Source organism: Nerophis lumbriciformis, linkage group LG17 (assembly GCF_033978685.3).
Source record: "Nerophis lumbriciformis linkage group LG17, RoL_Nlum_v2.1, whole genome shotgun sequence".
NCBI classification, from domain to species: Eukaryota; Metazoa; Chordata; class Actinopteri; order Syngnathiformes; family Syngnathidae; genus Nerophis; species Nerophis lumbriciformis.
The window spans coordinates 29,861,892-29,872,500 of NC_084564.2; the positions used below are offsets into that span (position 1 = coordinate 29,861,892).

Below are 10,609 nucleotides of genomic sequence, written 5' to 3' on the forward strand. Positions count from 1 at the left end.
ATGAGACATTTGTCTATTAGATGCAATGTTATTGGGACCATGATTTATGTCCTCACTTGTTCACACCTCCTCATATGGAAGATACTTTTCCTTCTTCATGTCTCAAGAAGGGTAGAAATACAAGAACAAGAACAAACACACACACACACACACACACACACACACACACACACACACACACACACACACACACACACACACACACACACACACACACACACACACACACACACACACACACACACACACACACACACACACACACACACACACACACACACACACACCCTTGTATTTGTTACCTTCTTGAGACCTCCGAAAAAAAGCCTACCTCCTTAGGACCACCCTTTCTAGATATATAAAGATTTGTATTTACAGCATTAATAATATACACATATATACTATGCAAAAAGTCAACTTTTCACAAGAAAAACTGAACATTTGTGCAATATTATGACAAAAGTTGGAATTGTACTCAATAACTGTCGCAATTTTACAAGAAAAGCTTACAATGTTGGCAATTTTATGAAAAGAGTCATAAATTTACTGGACAAGTGACAATTTTAAAACAAAACTTAAAAATGTTGGCAATATAATAATAATTGGAATTTTACTTGGCAAAATTATGACAAATGTCATATTATGATAAATTCAGATAAATGTCACAATTTTACCAGAACAACAAAAAACATTTTGCATTAACAAGTAATAATTTTAGGAGAAAATATCGCAATCTTACAGAAACAGAAAGAATATGAGAAATAGTTCCCAATTTTATACGAAAAAAGTCAACACATTGTGAGAAAGACTGCTTTTAGTTAATTACATTTTTTGTTTGTGATTGTTTTTTAATCTTGATTATTTACTTCAAGTTATTACAGTATGTCTCTATATACATGTTTATTTTATTTATTTATTAATTTTGGCGCATTTTAATTTCTTACACACACTTGTTATTTCACATGTTGACCAGAGGGGGAGCACTTTTAAAAGCGACACACAGTCAATTTGAAAAATCCCTCCTTTTTGGGACCACCCTCATTTTGATAGATGTCCCCAGCAGGGGTGCAAATGAGACATTCTCTATTAGATGCAATGTTATTGGGACCATGATTTATGTCATGACTTGTTCACACCTCCTCATATGGAAGATACTTTTCCTTCTTCATGTCTCAAGAAGGGTAGAAATACAAGAACAAGAACAAGAACACACACGCACACAGTTAAAGATGTACAACAATATAGTCCAGTCGCTAAGTCACATGGTTTGCAGTAAGACCTGCCTGACTGCTCTGTACAATTCAACTGCACTCTACCTATTATCCACATGATGTCACATGATTCCACATCCCAAAAACAAGACTCAAACCACACAGAAACGAGCCTGACAACTTCCTGTGTGGCCTTGTTGGGACTGTATTGTCATAGTGCGTACATGCTTTAAAACACTAATACAGTCTGAGGTCAAACATGCAACTATTCCCATGGATAGAAAAAAATCTGTTCCAGGGCCAAGCTGTGGCCATCATACAATTCTGATTAACTGGCTAGCCAAAATTTTAAGTCACATTTATTCGTATTGCAATATTGCACATTACTTCCTAGATTATTTTACTTGTCACACAAGCGTAAAAGTCAGGTCGCTACTGTAAAAACGTCACTTTCATGTAATTTGCGCTTATATTCTTAAAGACGAAAACAAGCTTAATAAATGTTCAGTTTCAGTTTCAGTTCCAGTTTATGTGGAACATGCATACGATACAATGTAGTGCATCACATATTTCCAGTTGTTTCATTACAGCACATCCAAAAAGGAGTAGGAAGAAGCTGAGCTTATTTAATCCTACCCCTTTTCATACCATAGCAATTTTATCCCATTTCCTTCTATCTTTGTAACAGAACAGTGAATAAATAAATGCCATAGTCAGTAAACAAATATTAAATACATAAATAATATTTATCTCAAAAGAAAAAGAAAAAGGTTGAAGATGTTCATCATAATTATTGTTCTGTGTACTTTGTGAACAGTTAGTAGTTTAAACAGTCTCTTAAAATGAATCATATTGCTGCTTTGTTGGATTTCTTTATAATTTAATTCCACATATGGGGCGGTATAGCTCGGTTGGCAGAGTGGCCGTGCCAGCAACTTGAGGGTTCAATCCCAGCTTCTGCCATCAAGTCACTGCCGTTGTGTCCTTGGGCAAGACACTTTACCCACCCGCTCCCAGTGCCACCCACACTGGTTTAAATGTACTGTATTTTTCAGACTATAAGTCCCAGTTTTTTTCATAGTTTGGCCCGGGGTGTGACTTATACTCAGGAGCGACTTATGTGTGAAATTATTAACACATTACCGTAAAATATCAAACAATATTATTTAGCTCATTCACGTAAGAGACTAGACGTATAAGATTTCATGGGATTTAGCGATTAGGAGTGACAGATTGTTTGGTAAACGTATAGCATGTTCTATATGTTATAGTTATTTGAATGACTCTTACCATAATATGTTACGTTAACATACCAGGCACGTTCTCAGTTGGTTATTTATGACTCATATAACGTACACTTATTCAGCCTGTTGTTCACTATTCTTTATTTATTTTAAATTGCCTTTCATATGTCTATTCTTGGTGTTGGATTTTATCAAATAAATTTCCCCCAAAAAATGCGACTTGTATATGTTTTTTTCCTTCTTTATTATGCATTTTCGGCCGGTGCGCCTTATACTGCGGAGCGACTTATACTTCGAAAAATACGGTAACTTAGATATTGGATTTCACTATGAAAAGCGCTTTGAGTCACTAGAGAAAAGCGCTATATAAATATAATTCACTTCACACATACGGATATGCGAAAGGTTTTAAGTGTTGTACGTGCATCCAAATGTTTTAAATTACATTTTTCTCTAAAGTTATACTTCTTAGAGATATGTTAATAAGCAGATTTTTCTTGAACATTTTTGTGGAAATCCACTTGTACAAACAACCTCAGCGGTGTTCAACGTTTGAAGTGACTACGGTGAAGCTGCGTCTCTTTCTTTATGCTCTTAAAATCTGGAATGGTCTATCGCAGTGGCTCTTAACCTGAGTTCGATCGAACCCTAGGGGTTCGGTGAGTCGGGCTCAGGGGTTCTGCGGAGGTCAAGACACACCCGACTCATCGTGTAAATAAAAACTTCTCCCTGTCGGTGTATTACGGATACGGCAACAGCAGAAGTCACACTGATTTGCAAGTGTGTAATTTGTTGTGAGTTTATGCACTGTGTTGGTTTTGTTCTTTGAACAAGGTGATGTTCATGCAAGGTTCATTTTGTATACCAGTAAAAAAACATGGTAACACTTTAGTATGGGGAACATATTCACCATTAATTAGTTGCTTATTAACATGCAAATTAGTAACATATTGGCTCTTAACTAGTCATTATTAAGTACTTATTAATGCCTTATTCAGCATGGCCTTGTTATAACCCTAACCCTCTAACCCTGGCCCTAACCAAATAACTCTAAATTAAGTCTTTGTTACTTAGAATATGTTCCCTTAGTGTCCAAAACACTCTAAATTAAGTCTTTGTTACTTAGAATATGTTTCCCATACTAAAGTGTTACCAAAAACATATAACTTTGTCTTGAATTTGAAAAAAAACAAACATTTTATTTTTCACTAAAGAAGGGTTCGGTGAATGCGCATATGAAACTGGTGGGGTTCGGTACCTCCAACAAGGTTAAGAACCACTGGTCTATCGGAAGATGTGAGACAGGCCTCAACGGGCCAGAAATCTTTTTATTTAACTTTACAAATAACAACTTAAAGTATTCATGTACTCCCTGCTTGGCACTCCGCATCAAGGGTTGGAATTGGGGGTTAAATCACCAAAAATTATTCCCGGGCGCGACCACCGCTGCTGCTCACTGCTCCCCTCACCTCCCAGGAGGTGATCAAGGGTGATGGGTCAAATGCAGAGAATAATTTCGCCACACCTCGTGTGTGTGTGACAATCATTGGTACTTAAATTTACTTATTGATTTTATTGAATTGTGGTCATTCTTATAATGATTTTATTTTTATTTATGACTTTATTTGCCTTCTTGTGGTTTTATGGGTCTGTAAAGCACTTTGCCTTGAGTGCGAATTGTGCCTGCAAAAAATCTGCCTTGCTTGAGTAAATAGAGCATGGGAATATAGGTAATTTCCCAGGCCTCACATGGTAACATGGCTGCCTTAAAAGTTCATATTTTGCTTGTAAATCAGCATATGCAGTAAAAATAAATTGTGTGATTAATCTATGTGTCAGAATAATTGTATATAAGTTATCACACAACTTTGTGTTCCCATGAGTTCAGGTCGCCCTGCAAGAAGACAAAAGCTGTCTTTGTTCTTATCAACCAAAAGGCTTGTAAACCTCCACCGTGTGCGATGGAATGCGACGTGGAGTGTCGGTTTCTTTGATCTATTGGACAGCCACAGGAAGACCTTGTCATGACCCGAGATCTACAAAGCAGAGAGGGCGCAGACCTGACACCGCTCCAGGCACCTTTTCTTCAAACTGTTCATGACCGAGTGCGGCAGCGGTTTATGACCCCCCTCCCCTTAGAAACAGCTGCAGCCATGTAATGCCCAAATAAATGAGGAGGCATGGAGCTCCCTCCTCAGATCGGCGGGGCGACATTGTACGAGGGTACAAGTGCACGCGCTCTCCTCATGAGCTAGATTGAATCCTGTCTCTGTTTGATTCCTTTGCTTCTTGTCTTGTCTAATACAAACCCTGTTTCCATATGAGTTGGGAAATTGTGTTAGATGTAAATATAAACGGAATACAATGATTTGCAAATCCTTTTCAACCCATATTCAATTGAATGCACTACAAAGACAACATATTTGATGTTCAAACTCCTAAATTTTTATTTTTTTTTGCAAATAATAATTAACTTAGATTTTCATGGCTGCAACACGTGCCAAAGTAGTTGGGAAAGAGCATGTTCACCACTGTGTTACATCACCTTTTCTTTTAACAACACTCAATAAACGATTGGGAACTGAGGAAACTAATTGTTGAAGGTTTGAAAGTTGAATTCTTTCCCATTCTTGTTTTATGTAAAGCTTCAGTCGTTCAACAGTCCGGGGTCTCCGCTGTCGTATTTTACGCTTCATAATGCGCCACACATTTTCGATGGGAGACAGGTCTGGACTGTAGGCGGGCCAGGAAAGTACCCGCACTCTTTTTTTACGAAGCTACGCTGTTGTAACACGTGCTGAATGTGGCTTGGCATTGTCTTGCTGAAATAAGCAGGGGCGTCCATGAAAAAGATGGCGCTAGATGGCAACATATGTTGTTCCAAAACCTGTATGTACCTTTCAGCATTAATGGTGCCTTCACAGATGTGTAAGTTACCCATGTCTTGGGCACTAATACACCCCCATACCATCACAGATGCTGGCTTTTCAACTTTGCGTCGATAACAGTCTGGATCGCTTCCATTTTGGTCTGGATGACACGATGTCGAATATTTCCAAAAACAATTTGAAATGTGGACTCGTCAGACCACAGAACACTTTTCCACTTTGCATGAGTCCATCTTAGATGATCTCGGGCCCAGAGAAGCCGGTCGCGTTTATGGATGTTGTTGATAAATGGCTTTCGCTTTGCATAGTAGAGCTTTAACTTGCACTTACAGATGTAGCGACCAACTGTATTTAGTGACAGTGGTTTTCTGAAGCGTATGGAGCGTAGATGTTGAAATCCCTAAATTTCTTGCAATTGCACTTTGAGAAACATTGTTCTTAAACTGTTTGACTACTTGCTCAAGCAGTTGTGGACAAAGGGGTGTACCTCGCCCCATCCTTTCTTGTGAAAGACTGAGCATTTTTTGGAAAGCTGTTTTTATACCCAATCATGGCTTCCACCTGTTCCCAATTAGCCTGCACACCTGTGGGATGTTCTAAATAAGTGTTTGATGAGCATTCCTCAACTTTATCAGTATTTATTGCCACCTTTCCCAACTTCTTTGTCACGTGTTGCTGGCATCAAATTCTAAAGTTAATGATTATTTGCAAAAAAAAAAAAATGTTTATCAGTTTGAACATCAAATATGTTGTCTTTGTAGCATATTCAACTGAATATGGGTTGAAAATGATTTGCAAATCATTGTATTCCGTTTATATTTACATCTAACACAATTTCCCCACTCATATGGAAACAGGGTTTGTAGATGTCATCGGTGTTTGAACCGGACACTAGGTTTATACACAATGAATGCAATTATTTTTTGTAATTAATCACAAGAGTTAGTTACAAACTATAATTACAAACAGTTTTTAATCGTTAAATTTGACATTCCTTTTTGTTTCTGCACCTTGTTGCATATTCACTTGATCAGGTACACCTGGACCGCATCAAAAATAGGCCATTTATGATACAACCCTTACACCGACTATCATTATATCTTCTCCATTTTGTTTGATTGTGGCGTTCAATAGAATCTGAGCCATGTGGGAAAATGCAATGTGTCATGAAGAAAAGTAACTTTATCATCACAGTGGATGTGGAAAAACCCACTCATGAAGATGTGATGTGACATGTAGCCTCCCAGCGTTAATTCAGGCGGTCAAACAAAATCCATTAGAGACATTTACCATGGAATACTTGGATAAAATGACCGTTTTTCCACTGAGGCGTGATTGCATAACCCTCAGAGCTGGAATACAATAAATTGGCTAGATCACAGGTGTCAAACTCAAGGCCCAGGGACCAGATCTGGCCCGCCACATTAATTTGTGTGGCCCCCGAAAGCATGGAAATAACATGTGTTAATAACGTACCTTATCTTTTCTTAATACATATATTACAACAATAAATGTACTGTGTACAATTACATATATTTACACTTTAATTATCTCTAATAAAAAAACAAAATATTATTAAAAAAAACAAAACCAGTGAAGTTGTCATGTTGTGTAAATGGTAAATAAAAACAGAATACAATGATTTGCTAATCTTTTTCAACTTATATTAAATTGAATAGACTGCAAAGACAAGATACTTAACACTCAAACTGGTAAACGTGGTTATTTTTTGCAAATATTAGCTCATTTGGAATTTGATGCCTGCATCATGTTTCAAAAAAGTGGCAAAAAAGACTGACAAAGTTGAGGAATGCTCATCAAACACTTATTTGGAACATCCCACAGGTGAACAGGCAAATTGGGAACAGGTGGGTGCCATGGTTGGGTATAAAAGCAGCTTCCATGAAATGCTCAGTCATTCACAAACAAGGATGGGGCGAGGGTCACCACTTTGTCAACAAATGCGTTAGCAAATTGTCGAACAGTTTAAGAACAACTTTTCTCAACGAGCTATTGCAAGGAATTTAGGGATTTCACCATCTACGGTCTGTAATATCATCAAAAGGTTCAGACAATCTGGAGAAATCCCCGCATGTAAGCAGCTAAGCCCGTGACCTTCGATCCCTCAGGCGGTACTGCACCAAAAGCGACATCAGTGTGTAAAGAATAACGCCACATGGGCTCAGAAACACTTCAGAAAACCACTGTCAGTAACTATAGTTTGTCGCTACATCTGTAGGTGCAAGTTAAAACTCTACTACGCAAAGCCAAAGCCATTTATCAACAACACCCAGAAACGCCGCCGGCTTCGCTGGGCCGAGCTCATCTAAGATGGACTGATGCAAAGTGGAAAAGTGTTCTGTGGTCTGACGAGTCCACATTTCAAATTGTTTTTGGAAACTGTGGACGTCGTTTCCTCCGGAACAAAGAGGAAAATAACCATCCGGATTGTTATAGGCGCGAAGTTGAAAAGACAGCATCTGTGATGGTATGAGGGTGTATTAGTGCCCCAGGCATGGGTAACTTACACATCTGTGAAGGCGCCATTAATGCTGAAAGGTACATACAGCTTTTGGAGCAACATATGTTGCCATCCAAGCAACGTTATCATGGACGCCCCTGCTTATTTCAGCAAGACAATGCCAAGCCACGTGTTACAACAGCGTGGCTTCATAGTAAAAGAGTGCGGGTTCTAGACCGGCCTGCCTGTAGTCCAGACCTGTCTCCCATTGAAAATGTGTGGTGCATTATGAAGCCTAAAATACCACAATGGAGACCCCCGGACTGTTGAACAACTTAAGCTGTACATCAAGCAAGAATGGGAAATAATTCCAACTGAAAAGCTTCAAAAATGTGTCTCCTCAGTTCCCAACGTTTACTGAGTGTTGTTAAAAAGAAAGGCCATGTAACACAGTGGTACAAATGCACCTGTGCCAACTTTTTTGCAATGTGTTGCTGCCATTAAATTCTAAGTTCATGATTATTTGCAAAAAAAATAAAAAAGTTTCTCAGTGTGAACATGAAATATCTTGTCTTTGCAGTCTATTCAATTGAATATAAGTTGAAAAGGATTTGCAAATCATTGTTTTCTGTTTTTATTGACCATTTACACAACGTGACAACTTCACTGCTTTTGGGTTTTGTATCATCATACGTTTCAAAACAATGTTATTGTTCAAATAAAGATAAACACTTTTAATTATCTGCTTGACTTATGATTTCAAAGCAAGTAATGCAACAAACTGTTCATGTCAAAAATTTACAGTGACATTTTTTTACAGTAAAACACACTTTCAATATAGAGTAACAATACACTACGACCGTAGATTTTACAGTATAAAAAACGGTGGTCCCGTTTTTCCATTCCATTTAATTTAATTCCATGTATTCTTTAATTTTTATATGCTATAAAAAAAAAAACCCTGCAAATATTACGGTAAAATTGTGGCGACTGAGCTGCCAGTTTTATACAGTACAATCTAAAAATCTGGTTTTGTACAGCATGCGTAAAAAAAGACAATTATACACATGTTTTAGATACTGTACAGGCCAAAAGTTTGGACACACCTTCTCATTCAATGCGCTCTTTATTTTCATGATTATTTACATTGTAGATTGTCACATCAAAACTATGAATGAACACATGTGGAGTTATGTACTTAACAAAAAAAAGGTGAAATAACTGAAAACATGTTTTATATTCTAGTTTCTTCAAAATAGCCACCCTATGCTCTGATTACTGCTTTGCACACTCTTGGCATTCTCTCCATGAGCTTCAAGCACACCTGTGAAGTGAAAACCATTTCAGGTGACTACCTCTTGAAGCTCATCGAGAGAATGCCAAGAGTGTGAAAAGCAGTAATCAGAGCAAAGGGTGACTATTTTGAAGAAACTAGAATATAAAACATGTTTTCAGTTATTTCACCTTTTTTTGTTAAAGGCCTACTGAAACCCACTACTACCGACCACGCAGTCTGATAGTTTATATATCAATGATGAAATCTTAACATTGCAACACATGCCAATACGGCCGGGTTAGCTTACTAAAGTGCAATTTTAAATTTTGCGCGAAATATCCTGCTGAAAACGTCTCGGTATGATGACGTCTGCGCGTGACGTCACGGATTGTAGAGGACATTTTGGGACAGCATGGTGGCCAGCTATTAAGTCGTCTGTTTTCATCGCAAAATTCCACAGTATTCTGGACATCTGTGTTGGTGAATCTTTTACAATTTGTTCAATGAACAATGGAGACAGCAAAGAAGAAAGCTGTAGGTGGGAAGCGGTGTATTGCGGCCGACTGCAGCAACACAAACACAGCCGGTGTTTCATTGTTTACATTCCCAGAAGATGACAGTCAAGCTTTACTATTGGCCTGTGGAGAACTGGGACAACAGAGACTCTTACCAGGAGGACTTTGAGTTGGATGCGCAGACGCGGTACCGTGAGTACGCATGCAGCTGCGGCTTCCAAACATTTGATCGCTTGCCCGTACGTGCGTGCCGCTATGCGCATGTCACGTACGTAACTTTGGGGACTTTGGGGAAATATATGTGCTGTATGAACTTTGGGGAGGTGAACGGTACTTTGGGCTGTGGGATTGAGTGTGTTGTGCAGGTGTTTGAGTTGTATTGGCGAGTTATATGGACGGGAGGGGGAGGTGTTTGTTATGCGGTATTAATTTGTGGCATATTAAATATAAGCCTGGTTGTGTTGTGGCTAATAGAGTATATATATGTCTTGTGTTTATTTACTGCTTTAGTCATTCCCAGCTGAATATCAGGTCCCACCCGCCTCTCACAGCATCTTCCCTATCTGAATCGCTCCCACTGCCCTCTAGTCCTTCACTCTCACTTTCCTCATCCACGAATCTTTCATCCTCGCTCAAATTAATGGGGAAATCGTCGCTTTCTCGGTCCGAATCGCTCTCGCTGCTGGTGGCCATGATTGTAAACAATGTGCAGATGTGAGAAGCTCCACAACCTGTGACGTCACGCTACTCGTCTGCTACTTCCGGTACAGGCAAGGCTTTTTATCAGCGACCAAAAGTTGTGAACTTTATCGTCGATGTTCTCTACTAAATCCTTTCAGCAAAAATATGGCAATATCGCGAAATGATCAAGTATGACACATAGAATGGACCTGCTATCCCCGTTTGAATAAGAAAATCGCATTTCAGTAAGCTTTTAAGTATATACAGTAACTCCACATGTGTTCATTCATAGTTTTGATGTGACAATCTACAATGTAAATAGTCATGAAAATA

At 38.6% G+C, this 10,609-nt stretch overlaps 1 protein-coding gene across 3 annotated transcripts in view; it reads right to left on the minus strand.

The window, feature by feature from the left end:
- relb (v-rel avian reticuloendotheliosis viral oncogene homolog B) overlaps positions 1–10,609 on the minus strand; it is a 38,136-nt gene that overhangs the window by 22,187 nt on the left and 5,340 nt on the right. The gene's annotated exons all lie outside the window — the stretch shown is intronic.